Source organism: Podarcis liolepis, assembly GCF_965112155.1.
Source record: "Podarcis liolepis genome assembly, chromosome: 1".
Classification (NCBI taxonomy): domain Eukaryota; kingdom Metazoa; phylum Chordata; class Lepidosauria; order Squamata; family Lacertidae; genus Podarcis; species Podarcis liolepis.
Window position 1 is genome coordinate 129,852,760 of NC_139554.1, and position 9,689 is coordinate 129,862,448.

General features: G+C 42.4%; 1 protein-coding gene across 2 annotated transcripts in view; it reads left to right on the forward strand.

Annotated features, from left to right (window-relative positions):
• Positions 1–7,330, forward strand: part of INO80D (INO80 complex subunit D) — a 49,789-nt gene extending 42,459 nt beyond the window's left edge. For both annotated transcript variants that reach the window (XM_083472787.1, XM_083472788.1), the window contains exon 12: positions 347–7,330. The gene's annotated coding sequence lies outside the window, so the exon portion shown is untranslated. The remainder of the gene's footprint in view (positions 1–346) is intronic.
• The last annotated feature ends 2,359 nt before the right edge of the window (positions 7,331–9,689 follow it).

Consider the following 9,689-nt stretch of genomic DNA (forward strand, 5'->3'; position numbering starts at 1 on the left):
AAATGAGAAAATACAAAACACATAAAAGTACACAATAGAAAACAGTTAACAGAATAGAAAAAAGAAGAAACACCAAAAAACAAGCCAGAAAAAAATTAGTATTTTCATATCTCATACTTCATTCACTAGTTTCTTGACCTCCTCACACCTCCCTTTTTGTATTCCAGTTCAGATATTTAATTCAGCAAATCCTTGCCCTCTGTCATTTATCCTTACTCAACATCTTAACCTATAATAAATATATATTTTCCACCATTGTCAATCCATATTTGCATATTCTTATTACTCTTTTAACCAACACCGCTTATTTTCAATCCAACGTCCCTTTAACATTCATACCAGGAAGGTTCTAATTAACCTCAGTTTACTGTTTTGTCCAAACGGAGAAACTATTGTTAGCAGCTTCAGAACAAATGAGGAGTTAAACCATGGTCTGGAGATGGTTTAGGATCCTGGCTTGTTCTGAAGCTAATAACCGTAGTTTTCCAGTTTGAATGAAGCAGGAAACTATGCTTAATTAGAGTCTTCTTGAAGAAAAAATTAATGGGGCTGTGGATGCAGACAAAAACATTCATATCTTGGTTTATCGAGATACAGACATCTGAACTGGGTCAATGACAAACCCCCAATAAATTGGAAGGGAGGAGCTATGTGCCTGGGCAAAATACTTATATATTGACTTACTGGCCAATGTTCAAATCTGGAATGATAATAAGTATCATCTATTTAATCAAACCAGAATTATGAACCATCAAATCACAGAACTGTAGAATTGGAAGGGATCCCTCTGCCCCAAGGGTCATCTAGTCCAACCCCCTGCAATGCCGGAATCTCAGCTAAAGCATCCATGACAGATAGCCATCCAACCTCTGCTTGAAAAACCTCCAAGGAAGGAGAGTCCACCATCTTCCAAGGGAATCCATTACTCATGTCAAAGAGCTCCTACTGCCAGAAAGTTATTCCTGATGTTTAGTTGGAATCTCCTTTCTTGTAACTTGAAGCCATTGTTCTGGGTCCTACCCTCTGACGCAGCGGAAAACAAGCTTGCTCCATTCTCCATGTGACAGCCCTTTATATATCTGAAGATGGCTTAGTACCCAATTCTCTTCGTTCCTTATAAGGCTTGGTTTCAAACCCTTGATCATCTTGGTCACCCTCCTCTGCACACATTCCAGCTTGTCAACATCCTTCTTAAATTGTGGTGCCCAGAATTGGACACAGTATTCCAAGTGTGGAGGCAGAAATGAGCAGAACGATTACTTCCCTTGATCTGGGATGCACCACCTAGAATAGTATTCGGGTTTTTTGTTTTTTGCTGCTGCTGCACCTCACTGTTGACTCATGTTAAGCTTGTGGTCCCCTAAGGTCCCCTAGATCCTTTTCCTAAATAAGCCAGGTGTCCCCCAGCTTATATGTGTGAGCTGCTTCTTCCTGCTTAAGTGTAGACCCTTACATTTGTCCCTATTGAAATCCCGATTCTGCCTTCAGCACGTTGGCTACCCCTCCCAGTTCAATGCCATCTGCAAATTGGTTGTACATCCCCTCAATTCCTTCATCCAAGTTGTTTATAAAGACTGCATTTGTCACTTTTTCCCAGGATGACGAGAAACGATTATTGAGCACGCTTTGGGTTCAGTCAGTCAACCAGCTACAAATCCACCTGAGTTACTTTGTCCACTCTACATTTTACCAATGGCTCCACAAGAATATGGTCAAAAGTCTTACTGCAGTCAAGATAAACTACATCCATAGTATTCCCCTGATCTACCAAACATGCAACTCTGTAAAAAAGAAATGAGATTCTTCTGGCATGACTTATTTTTGAGAAACCCATGCTGGGCCTTAGTAATCACAGAATACTTTTCTAAGTGCTCAAAGACTGTTCAATTATCTGTTCTGCAACCTTTCCTGGTATCGATGGCCAGCTCACTGGTTGGTAGTCTTCTCCCCACCCCACCCCCCTTTTGAAGAACATTTGCCTGCTTCCATTTTGCAGGGACCTCACCTGTTCTTTTCCTATCTTGGGCTGCAGCTCCCCCCTTACATTATTCTGTTGTCACCAGGTTGGGCATCACTTTCCTTTTGGGTCAAGAGTAGATGTTGAGTAGATGTCCTTTTGGGCAAAGTAGATGTTGAGCAGTTCCACCTTCTCTCTGTCACCCAATAGCATTTCTCCACCTTCTCCACGCAGAGGACCTACCACTTGCTTGTTTTTCTTCTTACTTTCAACATAGCCAAATAAATGTTATTTTTGTTATTTTTAACCTCTCTTGCAAGCCTGAGCTCATTCTGAGCCTGCGTGACATTCATCCTGTAACTGTTGGCTGCTCCTTATTTGTGATTTCCCCTTTCTTCCGCTTCTTATATATGCCCTTCTTAAATCTCCTCTCATCTCTAAGCTCCTTATGCAGCCACACTGGTTTCTTTAGCTGCCTCCCACTTTCCCTTCTTGTTGGAATTGTCTGCCTTTGTGCCTTCAACATTTCACCTTTAAGAAACTCCCATCCATATTGGACTCCCTTCTCTTTGAGTATTTCTGACCACAGGACTTCACCTCGTAGTTCCTTAAACTTTATGAAATCAGCCTTCTTAAAACTCCAGAGTGCATGTCCGACTACTTCAGACACGGTCTGAAACCGACTTGTTGCATTAACTATATGCTAACCGTGGTTTGTCCAGGTTCAGAAATGATGACAAATCACAGTTTGTTGAAAGTGGAATCAAATACCTCTGATCATTTACTCTCGGCTGTGCCAGAAAGGGGAAAGGAAGCAGCCACGCCTGCGGATCGTGCATGTAAGAATGAATTATGGTCTAGTGTTTTGTGGAAACACAGCTTCTTTATGTGCTGACAGACAGCTTAAGTGCTGTAGAAGGATGTAGAAGGTCACTCTAGAGAGTAGGGAGATTGTGGGGAGGAAAAGTGCGTCCCAAGGCCCATTTTTGACATTGCTAGTTTCACTTAGCAGGCAGCCAATACAGTGGTACCTCTAGTTACGGACTCAATCCGTTCCGGGGTGCCGTTCGCACCCTGAAAAGTCCATAACTAGAGCGCCGCTTCTGCGCACGTGTGCGATAGAGCACTTCTGCGCATGTGCGAAGCGTGCAGAACGCTTCTGTGCACACGTGCCCAGTGAAACCCGAAAGTATACACTTCTGGGTTTGCCGCGTTCGCAAGCCGAAAAGACGCAACATGAACCTAACGCAACACGAGGTATGACTCTACTGCATTTTCACCGTCCTTAAAAATTGTGCGCAAGAGACCCAAACCATTTTCGCTCAGTCCCTTTCTCATTTGGATACACAAAACTGTAACACCCAAGCTATGCCTTCTATGCTGCAAGTTTCTGGTGCTGTGAAAATCATGTCATTAAAATATCTCCATTCACCCAAATTACTCTTCACACACACATGTATATTACAGGGTTTCTGAGGACAGATTTCATTGCAAAACAGGAGATATATATTTCTTAAGCCTGATTCCCGCCCCCTCCAATACCCCACCCCCCCCTAATTATTTTTATGAACGTCATATTCCTTGTACATATGCATGCAGCGAGAAGAGGAAACGTGGGGTTGTTTATGGTCTTTGCTTCCTGTGAGTTGGAGAACACGGGAAGTACCAGAGTAAATTTATTTATGGGAAAGTGTAGACTCCTTTTGTGTATACGTGTACAGAGAGTTGTATATCAGATGTGGCAGCACTTCGCTGAATGTGGAATTGCCCTTTCCATGTAGAAAAGATAATATGAATGTGAGACTTCTAGTTCTATAGATGTGTGCAGGTTTGTGTCCACATGCTAGATATACGTGCGGCACACATATACAAGATATGTTACAATGAGTATGTGTCTGGGGAAAGCTCTACGTGTAGAAAGCCGAAATTGTAGTTCCATTTGAGGGGTTTGGGATGACTTAAAACTACTGCTTGATGGCCACTCCTTTTGTTAGCATGGACTTCTCATTTTGTATTTGCTTTTGTTTCTAATATGAAAGCCCTCTAAGCTATTTTCCAGATTCCCCCCTCCTTTTCCATAGCTCTGGCCCTTCCCTCACTGCCCCCTCTTTCATCTGGCCCTGGCCCTGTCCTGACAAACCAGACAAGAGCTTCCACTCAGTATAGTCCAAGTTACCGTATTTTTCTCTCTATAAGACGCACCAGACCACAAGACGCACCTAGTTTTTGGAGGAGGAAAACAAGAAAAAAAATATTCTGAATCTCAGAAGCCAGAACAGCAAGAGGGATCGCTACGCAGCGAAAGCAGCAATCCCTCTTGCTGTTCTGGCTTCTGGGATAGCTGCGCAGCCTGCATTCGCTCCATAAGACGCACACACATTTCCCCTTACTTTTTAGGAGGGAAAAAGTGAGTCTTATAGAGCAAAAAATACGGTAAGTCCAGTCTTGCTACTCCTTTCTTAAAGCAGCTAATTTTAAAGCCAGTCACTTTAACCAATCAACTTTTTTTTATTTTCAAAGCATATGTCTTGTTGGCTTATTATGCCAAAGCATAAATAAACCCATATATATATATATATATATATATATATATATATATATTCATATGTTTTTGTTTCTATATTCCCTTTTGTTTTCTTCAAGGCGTGCAAGAGGGCAGCCTTTTTCCTCTTAAAATTCCCAGTTCTTACAGTTACCTACTAAATACATTGCTTGGGATGTTGGAAGTTGACCTGAAATTCCACCTTGAATGGAGGCAATATAAAGTCCGGGTCGTTGATGTTTAATATGGTTCAGTTTAGTGTGACACAGCTGCTTGTCTGCAAATATGTTCTTCATATTAGACCCTCTTGTGTTGGTTTTAAACTACAGACCTGTTTGCATGGCCAAAAGGACAAAGCAGGGCAGGGATGGTTCAGAATACATCATTACAGCAGGTCTCATCCTAGTGGTCCATGGCTTATCCATCTTTATTTTTCAGCACATGACAAAGGATGCATGCAGAAAGGAGAGCTCAGTTGTGTTGGCTGTCCAATGGACCACTTCCCTATGCAGCCAGATGTAATTCACCTAAAGCTTTAAATGTTGAGCCAAACGGTCATGGAAAAATCACCTCTAAATTGGATTTCTGTAGTTCTCAATAGACGATCCAGCCCGTTCCATAGCACATAAATCTCACTAAAATTCATAACCATTTCCGAAGTACAATCACCCCTTTACATTTTCTGGGCTTCAATGCTCAGGGCTTCCCATATAATCTGTATCCCACCCCACCCCCCAGCACTAAAAGTAACTTCTGGCCCCCGACATCCCCTTGTGTCCATGCGCAACAAAAGAGTCAATATTGTAGGGCTAAATGTTTCTGTATTTGTATATGTATATATAAAAAACACACTATTTCAGGGCATAAATATATATGTATGCAATTCCCCCCCCCCCCAATCTCATTCTAAATTCATGAATACATGAGATTATAGCTATGTTTTATGTGGATTTTGGTCCAATTCTGACATTTAGCAAAATGCTGTCCCTTCTGGAGTAGCCAAGCTGCAGTTGCAGTTATATGTCATAAATGAAAGAAGAAAATATTTATGATTATCAAAAGCCATTTGAAATTGTCTCTTAACAAGGAATTTGATTTGTTAAATGCTGCCTGGTGTCAAAAGGGAAGGTGCCTGTTTCTTAGTGTGGGATCCCGTTGATTGTAATAAATTGCCTTTCATTTGAACCCTATTTTTAAAATTGTAAAGATTTCCATTTTGCTGTGAAGAGGTTTCCCTCCAAATTTTCCTACAACCGGCATGCTTCCATCAATGTATACCTTGCGCATTTATTAGCATTGGTTTCACTGAGGAGATGGTATATTTTGATGCCTCTACAGGAAAACAATATTGCCTCATTGTTCTACCGCAATTAACATCCCTTTCAAGGGTGCGACTTTTTTAGTTTTTACAAAGAAATGTCTGGAAATGAGTCATACTTTTTATTCAAAGTTCTTCAGTGAGAACCGTTTCTAAGAATTTCTGGGCCCGTTTTCTACACCATCCTCTTATGTAGCTTTCTTTCCCTACGTCCAAACGGAACGAACGAGCGAGTTCAGGTACAGAATGGGAGGGGTGGAGATTTAAGAACATATGTTTAAAGCATGGCCGGTTTGAGCCGTTCGAAGCCAAAATACCCTTGCAATCCAGATGAAGCTGGAATGGAGAAAGTCATCAAATACCATATTTTTCGCTCTATAAGACGCACCAGACCACAAGACGCACCTAGTTTTTGGAGGAGGAAAACAAACAAAAAAAATATATTCTGAATCTCAGAAGCCAGAACTGCGAGAGGGATCGCTGCGCAGTGAAAGCAGCAATCCCTCTTGCTGTTCTGGCTTCTGGGATAGCTGCGCAGCCTGCATTCGCTCCATAAAACGCACACACATTTCAACTTACTTTTTAGGAGGGAAAAAGTGAGTCTTATAGAGCAAAAAATACGGTAATTGGGCTGGCCAGAAAAGTAAGGGATGGCGTGCTCTCGTCTATTCTTAAGGTTGTCCTTGAAAAAGTGGGCATTTGTGTCATTTCAAAGCTAATGTCCTTAACAGCTTGATATCAGAAGAAGCCTCCTAACACAACAGCTTTGTGGCAGCCACTTGTAATACGGAAGACGTTGCAGTGGGAAAAGCAAGGTGAGGTAGCAGCGGGTTGTGGGTGGCGCAGCTTGCTAACGCTAACATGTCCTCCAGAGTTACTCCTGCATGGTAGCAAGGATTAGCAGCCTACGCCCATCGGTTCCCATCCCAGCCACATGCCGATTTGTATTTTTCTTAGCAACGAAAACCTTTAAGCAACTGTTTAAAGGGAACCTACTCAGTTGACGTGGCACGCATGCACACACACACACACACACACAAAAACCGCAGATACGATGCCTAATCTAAATACGAGTGGATGGGGACAACAATCGAGAACAACACCTGTATCCCTGGAAAAATTCCGGCATGGCTAGAAATCCGCATTTTAACATAAGTTCCAAGGCAGCATTCCAGAGGTGGGTCACAAGGCTGCCCTTTGCGCTTTTTAAATTGGAAGACCCACATGTTCCTCTTACTTCTCAATGAATGTACTGTATTACCATTAAAAAGAGAAAAGAAAAAAAGAATCAATGAAATTATAAGATTGGTCTTTGGTTATCTGGTCCTTGTTTTAATTGGTTTAAGGGTTTTTGTATACAGAAGTTTACATTTTTATGTATATTCTTGTGTAAAAACGGATGTAATATGTGTATAAAACACTGGTATGTATTATCTGTATATAGTGTGAGAAAATGATTTTTCTTTCTTTCTTTCTTTCTTTTGGATGTATTAATAAATCTTGCTGTGAAGTAGCCTTGGTTTATTTTATTAGAGTGAAAACCTCACCTAAAGGATTTATAAGCTGCTACTTTGAAGGCCAGTCGTATTGCTCTGGATGGCAGTGCTCAGAATATGCATAATGTACAAGGCATGCATTGGTAAGTGATTATATCAAAGAATCCTGTGTATGTGGCCTCAAACTCCCTTGTGGGAGTCCTCACAGAATCCTGAGGATTTGGGGTTTCATTATTTTCTTTTGTTTTTCTCCAAATTTCTAGCCCTCAGGAGAAGAACCTGGAAAATGTGTGGGCAAATTTTATGTTCTTGCACGAAGGGCTCACCTCAGGAGCATGAAATACAATGCAGATTAGCTATAGTGGTTCAAAGCAAGAGGCATTTTTACTCCATGAGGGATTATAAAAGGCTGAAATGAACATTCTTTTTAAAACCCAGGTGAATAAAAGCACTTGAAACATTTATACACATTATGCAGACTTGTCTGTTTTGCTTAGCTCCTTCCCGTTGCAGAACTTCAGCAGCCCCACATTTCTGGTATGATAGTGAGCTGAAGTTTCAAAATGATGTTGAATTTCCAGTGGTCACCCAGTTGCCATCCTCACCGCAACATATTCCAAAACCTTGAGAGCAATTTTGCCAGCACCCCACAGCCTTTTGGTAGAATAAATAATTCTACGTCCGCACATGCCATAACACATATCTGGTACAGTGGTACCTCGGGTTACAGACGCTTCAGGTTACATACGCTTCAGGTTACAGACTCCGCTAACCCAGAAATAGTACCTCAGGTTAAGAACTTTGCTTCAGGATGAGAACAGAAATCGTGCGGCGGCAGTGGGAGGCCCTATTAGCTAAAGTGGTGCTTCAGGTTAAGAACAGTTTCAGGTTATGAACGGACCTCTGGAACGAATTAAGTACATAACCAGAGGTACCGCTGTATAGCTGTAGCTGCTGCCTCTGTTTATTCTGAAAGGTAACTGGGTGTTGACCAATGATAGCTTTATCTCTGTCGTTCAGACATACAAGTCAATTGAGAGTTCAATGAGTTCTCCTAGAATGAAATTTCTAGCTCTGCCGAAGTTCGTTCTGTAACATCATGGGCTCGTGCTGGTAGAAATCAAATTTTGAGGGGACTGGAAATCAAATTGCTGAATGGTGCAATCTTGAATGTTTCAATTTCTGCCTGGGACTAGAGTGCATTGTGCTCCAGTAGCAACAGTCGTTCCAGGAATGTCCCTTTTGTGATTTCAGTTTGGTGAGCTGAAAGTTCTCAGAAGACATGTTTCTGAGGAAACGTGTGGTTCTCTCCCCCCCCCCCACAATCTGCTTAGAAAAAAGCCATTTTGCAGAATGTTCTCCTAATTGCCTCCATCGTTTATTTCATTTGCCGGGGGTGGGGGGGACAGTGGCAGTGAGCTGCCATTTTCTTCCCAGAATGCTCTGGAGTGATGCTGGGTCCAGGCCAGTGTGGAGAATGCAAAATGGTGGTGCTTGCAGCATCCGAAACACCTAAACCTTGGGGTGGAGGGAAGCTGTGCTGCTTCTAATAGCAAATTCCAACGCCAGGAAACTTGGACAGTTTTGCCTCCCCCCCAGTGGTGTCGCAAATGGGGGGTTGTGGGGGGCGGTGTGCCCCGGGTTCCATGTCTGCGCAGGTGACAAGAAGTTACCCCGTGGGGTCTCGCGGCGGTGCGAGCAGCCATCGCGCCTCCACAGCCTCCCCCTGCATAAATTCAGCGAACCAGTCTCTCCACATTCTCAGCCCACAAATAAGGTGGAGAATTTCCAGAGGCCATTTGTGAGAAGATTCATTTTCGGATTCCTTGTCTAGGCCTCTGTCTGCACTCAAAGCTGCACTGCTCCATCTGGTACTTAATGAACATTTGAAGAGATTTCTTTTACCCGGTTCTGTTGTTTAGTTATAGTCAGAAGTGAGGGAACAGTGGTATTAATCCACCAGGACCTTCAAATTCTTTTTCACGTGGACATCAACAAACTTTTTGTCAATTGGGAAGTAAGTACAGAGCTGCGTGATGTTCAGAAACCAAGCAGGTGACGGTGTTTCCTCTTTGAAGGGAAAACTTCACCTGCTAAATTTCTATCTGCCAGCTGCTCTTAATGACACAAAAGCAGAATCCATCTTAAAGTTGGTAATTAAATGATTTATAATGCCAGCCCCAAACCTGTGTTCTTAATGGCAGCCTGAGATGCAAATATAAACTGAGGTGGATCTGCACACAGAAATTATAACAAAGTAAAATTAAAAACCCTATGGGGAAAAAGACCGCCCATGGGCCAGATTTAGAAGGCGATTGGGCCAGATCCGGCCCCTGGGCCTTAGTTTGCCTACCCATGGTCAGGCCAAACAAAGGG